This window comes from Orcinus orca, chromosome 14 (genome assembly GCF_937001465.1).
Source record: "Orcinus orca chromosome 14, mOrcOrc1.1, whole genome shotgun sequence".
Taxonomy (NCBI): domain Eukaryota; kingdom Metazoa; phylum Chordata; class Mammalia; order Artiodactyla; family Delphinidae; genus Orcinus; species Orcinus orca.
The window spans coordinates 75628048-75643648 of NC_064572.1; the positions used below are offsets into that span (position 1 = coordinate 75628048).

At 36.4% G+C, this 15601-nt stretch overlaps 1 protein-coding gene across 2 annotated transcripts in view; it reads left to right on the forward strand.

Moving 5' to 3' along the window:
* ATRNL1 (attractin like 1) overlaps window positions 1-15601 on the forward strand; it is a 706327-nt gene that overhangs the window by 205645 nt on the left and 485081 nt on the right. The gene's annotated exons all lie outside the window — the stretch shown is intronic.

Consider the following 15601-nt stretch of genomic DNA (forward strand, 5'->3'; position numbering starts at 1 on the left):
GATAATTTCTGTTTGGCTTTAAGTATGTAGTCAGACATCACATCTCATTTGTGTATTTTTCATAACCTCTCCAAATTGAAATTGGTTGTCTTCCTATTTACTAATTTTTTCCTTGCATTATCTATGTACTTGCCTGTATCCTTTATTAAGTGAACCTCTTTAGGGACCATTGCATCAGTGCTACAATATAAGTGTTCAATAAATTTATTTAATGGAATGGAATGAAGAAAGTAGTGAAGGAGTACTGAAAGGGAATGATTGATTTATCATGGAAGAATAAGGAAAGTGTGAGCAAAGCATATTTGAGATGGAACTTGAAGGAAGAGTTAAAATTTTCTGGGTATAGAATGTAGTAAACAGAAAGGGATACCACATCAGTAAAGCAAACAAGTAAAAATGAACGATAGCATTTCCAGTTTTTGCTCAAGATGTAGAGAGCTGGAAAAAGCATTGTTCCCACCTTTACAATGAAAGAAAGAAAAGCTGGGCGCACTGCAAATTCATGCGTTTTCTTGAAAGTGTTGGAGAACTGAGATTACAGGGTAACCAAATGACTGAAACTCTAAAGAGAAACAAGAGCTTTCAGGGAGAAATGAGACAGGAACGCTGGCTAACCTGGAGTGAAGCCAGTGAGAAGCTTAAAAGCAGAGTCCAGCTGAGGTGGCTGATAAATCGGTGCTCAAGTGCTCATCGTCAATAGCGTGAAGGCCCTGGGGCCGAGGAATTGGTGGGTCCACACATGAACCGCACCGGTTGTTCATGGAAAAAATTGGAGATAATTTCTTGTGGTGTGTGCTGGGGGAAGGGAATAGCAGACACAGTGGGCAGGGCTTCAGTATGGGGTCAAAATATTCATTTAAAGGGACACCAAATTATTAATCTTGCCCAGGTAAAGTTCTCATTCTGGCCCTGGCCTAAACACAGTTGGAACTCAAAAATGGTAAGTTAAAAATTAATTTAATGGAAAAGTATAATATAAAAATAAATATGAAATGAGTGAAGTGGTATTCTCTAGGAAAATTGTTTACTTTTGAGGAGCAACATGCAGACTTTAAAGAAAACACACATATTATTTTTGTAAAATTTCTCAATTTACAATGTGAAGGTGACCCATATTTGCATTATGTAAAATATAATGTCTGTCATTTTCAATGTATGTGTAATGAAGGTCAGTAGTATTTAATTGTTTTTTCCTTCAGCCTTCTAACAACCCTACTGATAGAAACTAATGTTCCTCAGTGGGAAATAAAGGGGAAATCAGATAAAAATAGGTGAAAGTAGTTTTGATAAAATGTTGTGGCAGATACTTACGATACATCTTGCCAACTCTCATGGCTTTTAGGGTTTCATCAAGGCTGCAGTGGACAGTTTCCTGTACTTTCCAATATTCCACTTAAAGAATGAGAATCGGGCTTCCCTGGTGGTACAGTGGTTGAGAGTCCGCCTGCCGATGCAGGGGACACGGGTTCGTGCCCCGGTCCGGGAAGATCCCACATGCCGCAGAGTGGCTGGGCCCGTGAGCCATGGCCGCTGAGCCTGTGCGTCCGGAGCCTGTGCTCCTCAAAGGGAGAGGCCACAACAGTGAGAGGCCCGCGTACCGCAAAAAAAAAAAAAAAAATAAAAATAAAAGAAGGAGACTTCCATCAATTCAAGGCATAATGTGAACATCAGAGGCCCTCATAACAGCATTTAAAGACCCTCATCCTCTATAGCCAGAGAGCAGAGTATCTTGAAAATTATGCCCAGGATTTAATCATAAGGTTGGCAGACTGCAGATGAAACTGAAGGCTCAGTCATGACAATTTACGCATGCCAGAGTCGTTGCCTGATGACAAGGAGTAAGACTTTGAGGCCTACAGTGGGGACACTTATGAGTATGACCTTAGAACCCTGAATCCTAGATTCTCTTGAACACTCCTGACAGAAGTAGCCCTCTGTCATTTGCTAGAGTAGAATAGCTTCCTTTTCTCTGGACACAGTGCAAAGATTTCACCTGAGGGTTATGCTTCCTAAAAAGATGTCCTCTTCCAGAGTGTCCCCTGCCTCTACTTACTGTCTTCAGATCAGTAAGAAGCATCAGGTCTCAGTGTAGCATGAATGGGAAAACTCAGTCTCTGCTATAGGAAGAGATAGCTTATTCACTCAGAAAGTTGCAGAGCCTGGCAAGTATGCAGAGGCAGGAATCAGGAATGCACAGTGAGGATGTTGGACCTGGGGACATGGGATATAAGACCGGAGAAGGGAGACTATACTGATACGGCGTCACTCTTCTATATTTCAGGATTTCATATCTTAGTGAGTTTACATGAAGTTGCTGACGGCTTTTTAAAGTGTGGACATGATGCTTGCCTCTAGTTAGTGAGGTGGGAGTTGCTGGAACTGTCTTGGGAGATTTTGAGCACTGGGGTCAGAAACTCAGGAAGTTGGATGTATTGGAATGCATGTATTACATAATATCAGACTGCCCATTAACTGACTATATTTTCTTGGAGGTCTTCCAGAACACTTCCTTCACTAGGACTGTAAGGAGTACAGCAGTAAGGGGAGCCCTGGAATCTGTGGAACTCAGTGGTGGCTGTTCTCTGTAGGTCCTGATAGACAGTAAAAATGATTCCAGTCAGCTGGGCTCTCTAGTGACAATGTGTGTGTCAGGATTCCAGAACAGTTGAAGCCAGGTGGTGACATTTAACTCTTAAATATAGATATAATTACCTTAATAGTCAGCAAGACCAGATGACCATCAGGGGGTATTGGTCAGCAGGGATATGTGGAAATGCCTAAGTGAGTTCTGAGGGATGAGCTAAATTGGCAGCCAACTAGATTATTGTTGGACTTGTATCACCAGAAAAAATCATGAACCAATAAGCAGAAGGTTGATGTCAGCTGCCTTAGTAGAAAATTGTGATCCTTCAGTCTTTTCATGATTCTGATTTGAATCTCTGATTCCCAGAGCCCATCAGTTAAAATAGTGGTTGGGTTCCTTTGAGGAACCACGCATGCCATCTCATCAATACACACAATACATTCTCCTCCATTCTATCCAGTGGGACCTCAAGCCATTTAGTACATAATTGGTCACTGGAAAATGGCGCACACATACTTTTGAAGTATGCACACATACTTTTGCATTTAAGTGTTGAGTATCCACTTAAAATGCCTTGTGACGCTAATCATATCTGCATGAGCAGTTCTTCTCTCCAGTAAATTGCACATCACAGTGAAAAGTGAGCTTTCGTGTGTATTTTTCATCGTATTTAGTGCAATACTGTAAACATTAAATGAAGCCATGGAACCCATATGAAGTGCCACTAGGGATACTGGAAGTGCTCCTGAGAAGCAGAGAAGAGTCATGACACTACAGGAAAAAGCTGAATTGCTTGATACGTACTATAGATTGAGGTCTGCAGCTGCAGTTGCCTGCCATTTCAAGACAAATGAATCCAGCATAAGGACCATTGTAAAAAACAGAGAAGGAAATTTGTGAAGCCATCACTGCAGCTACTCCAGAAGGTGCTCAAACCTTGTACTCATTGCATAATACCTTTTAATCTCATATTGAAAATGCAACTTATGTGGGTGCAGGATTGTTGTGAGAAAGGCATACCTATAGACTCTAATATGATTCAAGAAAAAGTGAAGTCATTATATGTCAACTTACAGCAAAGGGAAGATGAAGGGTCTAAAGCTGGAGAATTTAACGCCAGCAAAGGATGGTTTGATAATTTTAGAAAGAGGTTTGGCTTAAAGAATGTCAAGATAACAGGAGAAGCAGCTTCTCCTGACTGAGAGGGAGCAGATGAGTACCCAGATGCCATTAAGGAATCACTGATGAGATATCTGCTTGAACAGATTTTTAATGCAGATGAAAATGCTGTATCCTAGAAAAAAATGCCACAAAGGACTTCTGTTAGTAAGGAAGAGAAGCAAGCACTAGGATTTAGGGCAGGAAGGGGTAGCCTAACTCAACTGTTTAGTGCAAACGAAGTCAGGTTTATGATCAGGACTGCCATTGTCTATAAAGCTGCTAATCCAGGAGCCTAGCAGGGAAAAGATAAATATCAGCTTCCTGTGTTTTGATTGTACAAGAAGGCCTAGATAACGAGAACCATTGTTTTGGATTGGTTCCATTGATGCTTTGTTCCTAAAGTCAGGAAGTACCTTGCCAATAAGGGACTGCCTTTTAAAGTTCTTTTTGCTATTGGACAGTGCCCCCTGGACGCCCAGATCTCCATGAGTTCAACACCAACGGCATCAAAGTGGTCTACTTGCCCTCTAACAACATCTCTAATTCAGCCTCTAGATCAGGGCATCCATAAGGATCTTTAAGCCTCATTACGCACAGTACTCTATGCACAGGATTGTCAGTGCTATGGAGGGGAACCCAGATAGGGAGAACATCATGAAAGTCTGGAAGGATTTTGCCCTGGAAGATGCCGTTGTGTTATAGAAAAAGCTGTGAGAACTACAGAGCTTGAACCAATAAATTCCTGCTGGAGAAAACTGTCCAGATGATCATGACTTCACAGGATTTATGACAGAGACAGGAAATCGTGGAAGAGATTGCGGATATAGAAAAAAAAATTTAAAAAGGTGGGGGTTGAAGGGTTTCAAGATATGGATCTCGGAGAAATTCTAAAGCTGATAGATACCACACCACAGGAATTAACTAAGGACAGCTTGATGGAGTTGAGTGCTTCTGAACCAGTGCCAGACAGTAAGGAAGAAGATGTAGAAGAAGCAGCACCAGAAAACAAATTGACATTAGACAGTTTGACGTGGGGTTCTGATTATTCAAGACTACTTCTAACTTCTTTCATGACATTGGAGCCTTCTGTGATATGGCCGCTGAAACTAAAGCAAACGGTGGAGGAGAGGTACTGTATAGAAACAATTTTTAGAGAAATGAAAAAACAAGAAAAGTCCAACAGAAATCACAGTACATTTCTGTGAAGTTACACTAGTGTGCTTGCCTCGCCTGCCTCCCCCGCCCCTCCTCCACCTCTTCCTCCTCTGCCTACTCAGCGTGAGACAGCAGGGGTGAAGACCTTTAAGATGATCCACTTCCACTTAATGAATAGTAAATAATCATCATGCCATATAGTCAATCAACTTATCTCTTGTGTATGTGTGAGTGCTTTCCTGTGAAAATGTAATAACTGTATGACAAGAACTGTGTGTGACTTTTTTTTTTTTTTTTTGCGGTACGCGGGCCTCTCACTGTTGTGGCCTCTCCCATTGTGGAGCACAGGCTCTGGACGCACAGGCTCAGCGGCCATGGCTCACGGGCCCAGCCGCTCTGCAGCATGTGGGATCTTCCCGGACCGGGGCACGAACCCATGTCCCCTGCATCAGCAGGCGGACTCTCAACCACTGTGCCACCAGGGAAGCCCCTGTGTGAGACATTTTTGTGTCATCATCATCATCTGAGTATTCATCATGTAGGTCATTGTGTTTAAGACTTGTATTGAAATGGATAGTCTATCCTTACATAGGCATAAAGTGAGTGATATTAATATAAAATTAATGTGTTAGATTTCTTACTGTTTTATAACTTTGCTTTCAAAGAATTACCTTACTGTACAGTATGCCTCTCTCTCTTATAGTTGGAGAAACTGCATATCAGCCTATCATCACTGAGTGGTTTTTAAATGAAAGTAACTGTTTTTGGTACTGTATTGTAAATATGACTGTAATACTGTATGCCATAAAGATTTTTTTTACCGTCTTTATTGGAGTATAATTGCTTTACAATGGTGTGTTAGTTTCTGCTTTATAACAAAGTGAATCAGCTATACATATACATATGTCCCCATATCTCCTTCTTCTTGCATCTCCCTCCCACCCTCCCTATCCCACCCCTCCAGGCGGTCACAAAGCACCGAGGTGATCTCCCTATGCTATGAGGCTGCTTCCCACTAGCCATCTATTTTACATTTGGTAGTGTATATATGTCCATGCTTCTCTCTCACTTCGTCCCAGCTTACCCTTCCCCCTCCTCGTGTCCTCAAGTCCATTCTCTACGTCTGTGTCTTTATTCCTGTCCTGCCCTAGGTTCTTCAGAAACTTTTTTTTTTTTTTTTAGATTCCGTATATATGTGTTAGCATACGGTATTTGTTTTTCTCTTTCTGACTTACTTCACTCTGTGTGACAGACTCTAGGTCCATCCAACTAACTACAAATAACTCAATTTCATTTCTTTTTATGGCTGAGTAATATTGCATTGTATATATGTGCCACATCTTCTTTATCCATTCATCTGTCGATGGACACTTAGGTTGCTTCCATGTCCTGGCTATTGTAACTAGAGCTGCAATGAACATTGTGGTACATGAATCTTACTGAATTATGGTTTTCTCAGGGTATATGCCCAGTAGTGGGCTTGCTGGGTCATATGGTAGTTCTATTTTTAGTTTTTTAAAGGAACCTCCATACTGTTCTCCATAGTGGCTGTATCAATTTACATTCCCACCAACAGTGCAAGAGGGTTCCTTTTTCTCCACACCCTTTCCAGCATTTATTGTTTGTAGATTTTTAAAATTTTATAATTATTCATTCATTAGTGTGTAGGCTAAGCTACTGTGAAGCAGCCCTATTGATTACACTACATTTTACCATAAAACAATCATATTGCTGATTTTTTGTTATCAAAGCATGAATTGCTGTACTTGTAAATAAATATAAATTTCTTTTTCACATTTTTTCATTACTGATGGCTAGTGTTAGTAATACATACAACATCTACAGTGCTTTGTACCATATAAGACAACACTGATGTAGGTACTGATAGATGATTCATCTTGTGAACAGATGACATAAACTTATGGTATTGATAAATTGGGTACAGTACTGTAAAATGTAATTTCTCTTCTTTATGATTTTCTTAATGACATTTTCTTTTTACTCTATTGTAAGAATATAGTTTATAATACGTATAACATACAGACTTTGTGTTTATTGACTGTTTATGTTATCGGTAAGGCTTTCTGGTCAACAGTAGGCTATTAGTAGTTAAGTTTGGAGGGGAGTCAAAATTTATACATGGATTTTTGACTGTGCAACGGGTTGGTGCCCCTAACCTCTGCATATTTTAATGGGCAATTGTACAAAAGAAAAAAACCCCACAGATAACACAAACATGTGGAGTCTAAACAACATGCTACTAAACAACTAATGGATCAACAAAGAAATCAAAGAGGAAATCAGAAAACACTTGTAGACAAATGAAAATGGAAACACAGTGGTCCAAATGGTCCAAAATCTATGGGATTCAGCAAAAGCCCTTCTAAGAGGGAAGTCTATAGCGATACAAGCCTACCTCAGAAAACAAATCAATCTCAAATAAGCAACCTAACCTTACACCTAAAGGAACTAGAAAAAGAAGAACAAACAAAACCTATAGTTAAAGTGAGAGAGTGGCATTGACATACATACACTACCAAATGTAAAATAGATAGCTAGTGGGAAGCAGCCACATAGCACAGGGAGATCAGCTCAGTGCTTTGTGACCACCTAGAGGGGTGGGATAGGGAGGGTGGGAGGGAGGGAGACGCAAGAGGGAGGAGATATGGGGATATATGTATACGTATAACTGATGCACTTTGCTATACAGCAGAAACTAACACAACATTGTAAAGCAATTATACTCCAATAAAGATGTTAAAAAAAAAACAACCTATAGTTGACGGAAGTAAAGAAATAGTAAAGATCAGAGCATAAATAAATAAAATAGAGACTAAAATAAACAATAGAAAAGGTCAATGAAGCTAAGATCTGGTTCTTTGAGAAGATAAACAAAATTGGTAAACTTGTAGCCAGATTCATCCAGAAAAAAAGAGGGTGTAAATAAATAAAATCAGACATGAAAGTGGAAAAGTTACAACTGACACCAAAAAAATTCAAAGGATCATAAGAGATTAGTATGAACAATTATACACTAATAAAATGCACAACTTATAAGAAATGGATAAATTCCTAGAAATGTATAATCTCTCAAGACTCAATCTGGAAGAGGTAGAAAATATGAACAGACTAATTACCAGTAATGAAATTGAATCAGTAATCAAAAAACTTTCAACAATCAAAAGTCCAGGACCAGACAGCTGTACAGGTGCATTTTATAAAACATTTAAAGAAGAGTTAACTACCCTTAGACTCTTCCAAAAAATTGAAGAGGAAGGAACACTTCCAAACTCTTTTCTGTAAGACCAGCATCTCCTTCATACCAAAACCAGACAGACATACACACACACACAATTATTCACCGTTTCAAATTAATCACTCATCAGTTTTTTTTTTTTTTTTGCGGTACGCGGGCCTCTCACTGTTGTGGCCTCTCCCATCGCGGAGCACAGGCTCCGGACGTGCAGGCTCAGTGGCCATGGCTCACGGGCCCAGCCACTCCACGGCATGTGGGATCTTCCCGGACCGGGGCACGAACCTGTGTCCCCTGCGTCGGCAGGCGGACTCTCAACCACTGCGTCACCAGGGAAGCCCCAGTTTGTATTTTTAATGTGAAATATTTTCTAAATTATCAGTAATTTCAATTTTTATTTTATTTTGATCCAGTAATTGTTTTTAAATTGTTTCTTAATTTCAAAGACTTTAAATTGTTAATTAAAAAAATCTCTTCATTGACTTGTTTTGTAAATCTGGACTTTTTAAGTAGACTTTAATTTTATAGCAGTCGTAGGTTCACAGCAATATTGAACAGAAGGTACAGAAATATACCCCTACCCCATAGATTCATAGCTTCTCCCATTATCAATACCCCTCACCAAAGAGATACATTTGTTACAATTTATGAACCTACATTGACACATCATTATCACACAAAGTCCAGAGTTTACATTCAGGTTCACTTTTAGCTTTGTGCATTCATTCTGTGGGTTTTGATAAATATGTAATGGCATGTATTCATCATCATAGTATCATACACAATACTTTAACTGACCTAAAAATCCTCAGTACTTCTCTTTTTCATCCCTCCCTCTCTCCTAACTTCTGACAACCACTGATCTTTGTACTGTTTCTATAGTTTTGCCTTTTCAAAAATGTCATGTAACTGGAATCATATAGTATATAGCCTTCTCAGAATGGCTCCTTTCACTTAGGAATATGCATTTTCATGGCTTGATTGTTCGTTCTTTTTAGTGTTGAATAACTTTCCATCATTTGGATGTACCACAGTTTATTTATCCACTCACCTACTGGAGAACATCTTGGTTGATTCCAAATTTTGGCAATTACGAATAAAGCTGCTATTAACAACCATGTGTAGGTTTTTATGTGGACATAAGCTTTCAACTCCTTTTGGTCAATACCAGTGAGTGCAATTGTTGGATCATATGGTAACAGTATGTTCAATTTTGTAAGAAACTGGCAAAATGTCTTTGAAAGTGGCTGTACCATCTTTCATTTCCACCAGCAAAGACAGAGTTCCTGTTGCTCCACGTTCCACATACCTGTCAGCATTTCGTGCTGTCAGCATTCTGGATTTTGGCCATTCTAATAGGTGTGTAGTGGTATCTCACTGTTTTAATTTGAATTTCCCTTATGACATACTATGTGCAATATCTTTTCACATGATTTTTTTTTCCATCTGTAATCTTCTTTGGTGAGATACCTGTTCAGATCTTTGGCCCGTTTTTTAAATGGGATATTTGTTTTCTTACTGTTGAGTTTTAACAGTTCTTTATATATTTTGGATAACAATCTTTTATCAGATTTGTTTTTTGCAAATATTTTCTTCTAGTCTGTTGCTGTATTCTTCATGTGTATTTCACTCATCATAATGTTTTGATATTCACATTCTTGCATCCATGTAGCTATAATTTGATGACTTTCAGTGCTGTAGAGTATTTCATTGTATGATTATAGCACACTTCATTTAATCACTTCTATTTTTTGATTCGATAATTCTAGTTTTGTTTTTTCACCATTACAACTAATGCGCTTATGAGTATTCTCATCTATGTCCCCTGGTTCACAAGTGCATACATTTTTGATAGGTCTGTGTTGGGCATCCATTTTTTCAATTTTAGAGGATTAACTCATAAAATTGTTATATGAAATTATACTCCTTCCAGGGCTCTATGATTTTCTTAATGCTCTACTCTCTTGACAATACTTGGTGTTATAAGAGATTTTAAATTTAAGGATTCTGATGGATGTATAACTGATACGTTGTAATTTGAATTTTCTTAAGAACTGAAGTGGTTCTTTAGTTCTTAAAGGTTTAGTATGTATAATATTATAAAAGTTTTATATGTTTAACATCAATTTAACTTCTCTTTTATGAAATAGTGCTCTTTCAAGTTTCTTGTGATTCTTTTCTATAGTATTCTCTTTTGGTTAATCATTTGTAATAATGTATTATGCATTCTCGATGCATGTCTTTTGTTGATATGTGTGGTAAATGCCACTGTGTGGAATGGGTTTCACACTGTTTTTTATGTCTTTGATGAAGAGAAGTTCTTAATTTTAATATCCAATATATCAGTCTTTTCCATATGGTTAGTGCTTTTGGGGGGTTCTGTTTGTTTGAGACTTCCTTGTCTTCCCCTGTATTAGGTAATATCACCAAGGTGTCCAGATGGTTTTAGGTTTTTCTTTGTGGGCATGTTTTAATTACTTCTTTAAAATAAGATACAAACTATTGAATTTCTTTAAAAGTAATAAACTATTCAGATTTTTAATCTCATCCTAAGTCTCTTTTATTCTTCGGCTTTAAGAATTTTTTCTTTTTGTTTTACCAGTTTTACTATGATTGCTTAGTTATTATTATTATTTATTCATTTATCATGTTGGGCATTTCAGAAAGTTCAGCCAGTACTCTTCAAGTGTTGCTTCTTCTCCATTCTCTCTGTCTTCTGCTTTTGGAGTCCAGTAACACCAGAACTTTTATATCTTCATATTTTTCCACTCTCTCCTGACCTGTTTTTCAGTTTACTCTTGTTTTTCCACTGTGTGTAATTTGCTGTTAATCTCATCCATTCAGTTCCTAATTTTGGTTATTGTATTTTCATTTTCTTGTTTTTATATTTTCCAGTTTTTCAGACTAAATTCTTATTCTTAATCTGTTATAGTTTTTAATTGCCTTTTATAGTTTACAAAATTTAGGCAAATTTTTAATCTTGCCTGTAATCTCCTCCAATATAATAGCTATTTTAAAGCCATTGGCTTTTCCTAGATAATATCTAAATTCCCATGGCTCTATTTCCATCATCCTTTGTTTTTCCTGGTTCCTGTTCTTGTTTTCTTACCTATTTCCATGCCCAGTTATTTTTTTATTTTGTACTGATACCATATTTGCAAAATATATTTATAGAAAATATGAGACCATGGGTTAAATCTTAGGGGAATTTGATTCTGCTCTGTGTCTGAGGGCACATAGCATTAATCATTTTCAGGAATAAGGATGGTTCAAAGTAGATCTGCAGTCTCTGGAAGGCCTTTTTATGACCTTAAACCTAAGATTACACTTTGGCACTAAACTCATGAACCTTTGGTGGCCCTGGAGTCCAATCCTTTTCCTGTGAAATGCTGTTCCTATTCATAATTGGCGAAAAAGGGATCCCCGAAATGATTCTACGTCCTGGGAGTCCATTCTTCTCTGCATCCTGGCCTGGTAATTTTTCACTCTTTTGCTCTCCAATACTTTTAAGCATTAAAAAAATAAAACCTACTGTTTTTAGTAGTCTTCAACTACCTAGTTACTTCTGTTTATTATTATTGGACTTTGAAATCCATAAACAGCCTTACAATTCTAGAACCTGTATCTCCTCAGGTTCTATTTCAGTATTTACCATACCTTCATGTCTGAATTTTTGTTTATTTAGGATACATTGTCTGAGAAGTGTGGTGTCAATATTAATACTATTATAGTGCTTAATATACTTTTGTTTATATTATATGGTATTATTTTTATGGGTTTCTTTAGAGGAAGAACAAAGCAAAAGTGTTTTACCTTATGTATAACTTTCATAATTTTTCATAAAAACACAAATTTATTTATCAGATTCTCAGCTGTTTTAAATAATCTGTTATGATATTTCAAAATTATAACAACTAGATGTCCCTCTTTTTAGCTTCTGAGTAGAAAAATTATATCTTGTGATAAAATATGTATATGTATTTAAATATTTAAATCAATAGGAACAAAATGAAATGCTGTATTTTAACACTTAGAAATGTGGAATTATTTTATGTTCTGTTTTTTAGAAAGTGATACTTATCATGTAATGTGGTCATTCACGTAAATGGTAACCATTATTTAGGTGACATATAATGATAATATTTACCCTTTCAAAGTCCCTAATGAATATTTCAGCCTAAATCTGTTTTATAAAAAAATCTGGCTGTTTGCTTAGTGGGAATAGAGGATGATTATCTCTTTGCTTAGACACAGAAATACTTTGAAGTTATGTTTTTACTTAAGCCATGCAGAAGATTTCTGAGGATTTTAATGTTTGTATCTAATATTTATACAGAAAGATGATGAATTTTATTTTTTAAATTTTTAAATTTTTTTAAGATACTGAATTTTAAAAACATTACTTAGCTTACATATCAGAATTATTTTTAATGTAATTTATATAGTACAATATTAATTTGTTTAAAGAATTATTATTTATATCTATACTTTTCCCTTCATATTCTCTTTACCTCTTATAATCAGAGTTTGAATTTGATCAAATACTTTTACTCAAATTATTTATGATATGAATTAGATTAGTACATATTCATATCTCAAATAATTGTATTGAAATATAATAAAAACTTTATGTATAACAAAAATATTATTGTGGACAGATCCTAAGGTGACTACTACTGATCTCTGCCTTCTGGTATTCACACATTATTGTATAATCCCCTTTCATTGAGTCTGGGCAGGACATGTGACTTGGTTCTAAACTAGAAAATTTAGCAAAGGTGATGGGGTATCACTTCTATGGTTATGTTTAGTGTTTTGTGTGTGTGTACGGTGTGAGGATTGGGTCTAATCCTGTATTTTTCCAAATGGCCATCCAGTTGTCTCAGTACCATTTAAGACGATGAATGTCTTTACTCCAGTCATTCAGAACACTATGCTTATCTTATACTAGATTTCTAGATTTTTCTGGAATTTCTGGAATTTTGTTTCTGGAATTTCTCTTCTGTACCATTTATCTTTCTATTTATGTACTGATGCCATACTGTTTTAATTTTATAGATGTTGAGTATATTTTAATGTCTTTTCAGTCTAGCTCCCCTCAAAGCTCTTCCTTTTCATAGCTGTTTCCAGCTATTCTTGTATGTTTATTTCTGTATATGAACATTAAGATCAACTTTTCTAGCTCCTTTAAAGCTCATTAGAATTTTTATTAGATCAAATTAACCATTGTCATTGAAATGAACTGACAACCTGATGATGTTGAGATAGCCTAATGAAAAATGAGGAATATCTTTCAGTTTATTTATATCTACTTTTGTGTTTTTCAGGCTGAATTTTATGCCTAAAATTTCATTATGTTTCCTCTGCAACTATTTATTTCCCCAGTTGTTTGTAAGCATTGGTGATTCTTTAAATAATACCTGAAATTAAAATACCAAAAATTGGTGTTTAAGCTCACTCAACTCATAATTATATATTTTGAAAATACTTTTGATACATTCAAAATTCTTTCAATAATTATTAATATAAAACCTTTTAGACAATGTATGTTTCTAATTTGCTTTCTTGAGTTTGAAAATATAAAAGAGAATGTCGTTTTTATATCGGACACCTTCAAGAACTCTATAAAGCCTCTGAGTTTAATTCTTAACAAGGTGGTGTTAATTCCTTATTTGTGTCAAAATTCTGAGCTTGATTTATAAAAGCCAACAGAAGTTACTTCCGAAACAAGAGCATATAATCTCATCCTTCTGAGAAAATGTGTGTTTTGGAGAAAATAAATTTTTTTTTTTTTTTTTTTTTTTGCGGTACGCGGGCCTCTCACTGTTGTGGCCTCTCGCGTTGCGGAGCATAGGCTCCGGATGCGCAGGCTCAGCGGCCATGGCTCACGGGCCCAGCCGCTCCGTGGCATGTGAGATCTTCCCAGACCGGGGCACGAACCCGTGTCCCCTGCATCGGCAGGCGGACTGCCAACCACTGCGCCACCAGGGAAGCCCTGGAGAAAATAAAATTTTAAGTATTCCTTTTAAAAACTATATTATGTTGAAGGTAAACATGTTACAATAATTTCCAGTCCAATATATGATTATATAATTTGAATAAACTAATTATTAATAACAAAAATGAAAGCTTCATATCTTCCATATTGGAAAATAGGTTTGTATTGGAGCTCTTAAAGTCAACTCATAGATAAATTAAAAAGTACTTGAAATCCCTTGTCACTTGTCAAAGTTATTCATCTTAGATTGCTATGTGAACTTGAAAGCCATCTATTTTAGGCAGTAAGATATACAGGGAATACCATGCATAACACAGCAGGGAATATTATGTTGAATATTTTCCTGTTCTAAAAATAGTATTGTGATACCCATTTGCAACAAGTCAAGTTCACTTTTTGTGAGAGAAAAAGGAGTTATAACAGTATTGTAAATCAGTCCTTTATGTATATACTTGGTACAAAGTGATAGGATTTAAGTAGGTAAGTCTAAAGGAAGGGACAATAGTATAGGAATAATATAGATTCTGAAGTGCTTAACCTAGCAGTAATGAGTATGATCATTTTCGAAAGCTAGAAAACTACTATATAACACACATTTAAAAAGTAACTTTTGGAGAAGTCACAGAAAACCTAAGATTACCCCTAAGTTCCTTTTTTCCAGAGAATAAAGTTAGTGGTATAAAGGGCTATGTATTTCTACTTTAATCTTGTAGTTACTGTAGAAAAGTATTTACTCTTCAACTCATTTTTTTTTCATGGATGCAAAAAATTATCCAGCACATGACTGAAAATTGCATTCAGAATGTAACTGATTATTTACTTTATTATTCTCAACTGTTCGACCCTTCATTAATTAAAATATATATGTATTAAAATTATTTCTCAGTTCTAAGTAACTCTACTAAAGCTAAAGACATTTTTGGAAGAATTTTCTCACCTTTTAAAATTCTGCATATAATTTAAATATTGAGTCACTTTATACAATTACCCTTGTGTACATTTTATAATAATTAAATTTGGATGGCGTTCCAGGAAGTAGTATTATGCAAAGCCAAGCTATATATCTGTTAGTCACTAATTGTCATTTTAATTGAATTGTAGAAATAAGGATTGAAAGAATATGGGCTTCACAAATTTTCAAAATACTTATGATTTTCTCCCACTGCTATAGTTAACCATAATTTTAAAGAATTTAACTTAGAATTCATGAGTTTGAACGCTCATGTGTTCTTTCATTTTGTTATAATCTGCTTACATGAATTTAGAGTTTGAACTCCTGAATTTAGGGCTGGATGATTTAGAGAAAACTTTCCTCCATTACACAATTGAGGAGGTTTTTTTTTCAGTATGCGGGCCTCTCACTGTTGTGGCCTCTCCCATTGCGGAGCACAGGCTCCGGACGCGCGGGCTCAGGGGTCAAGGCTCACGGGCCCGGCCGCTCCGCGGCATG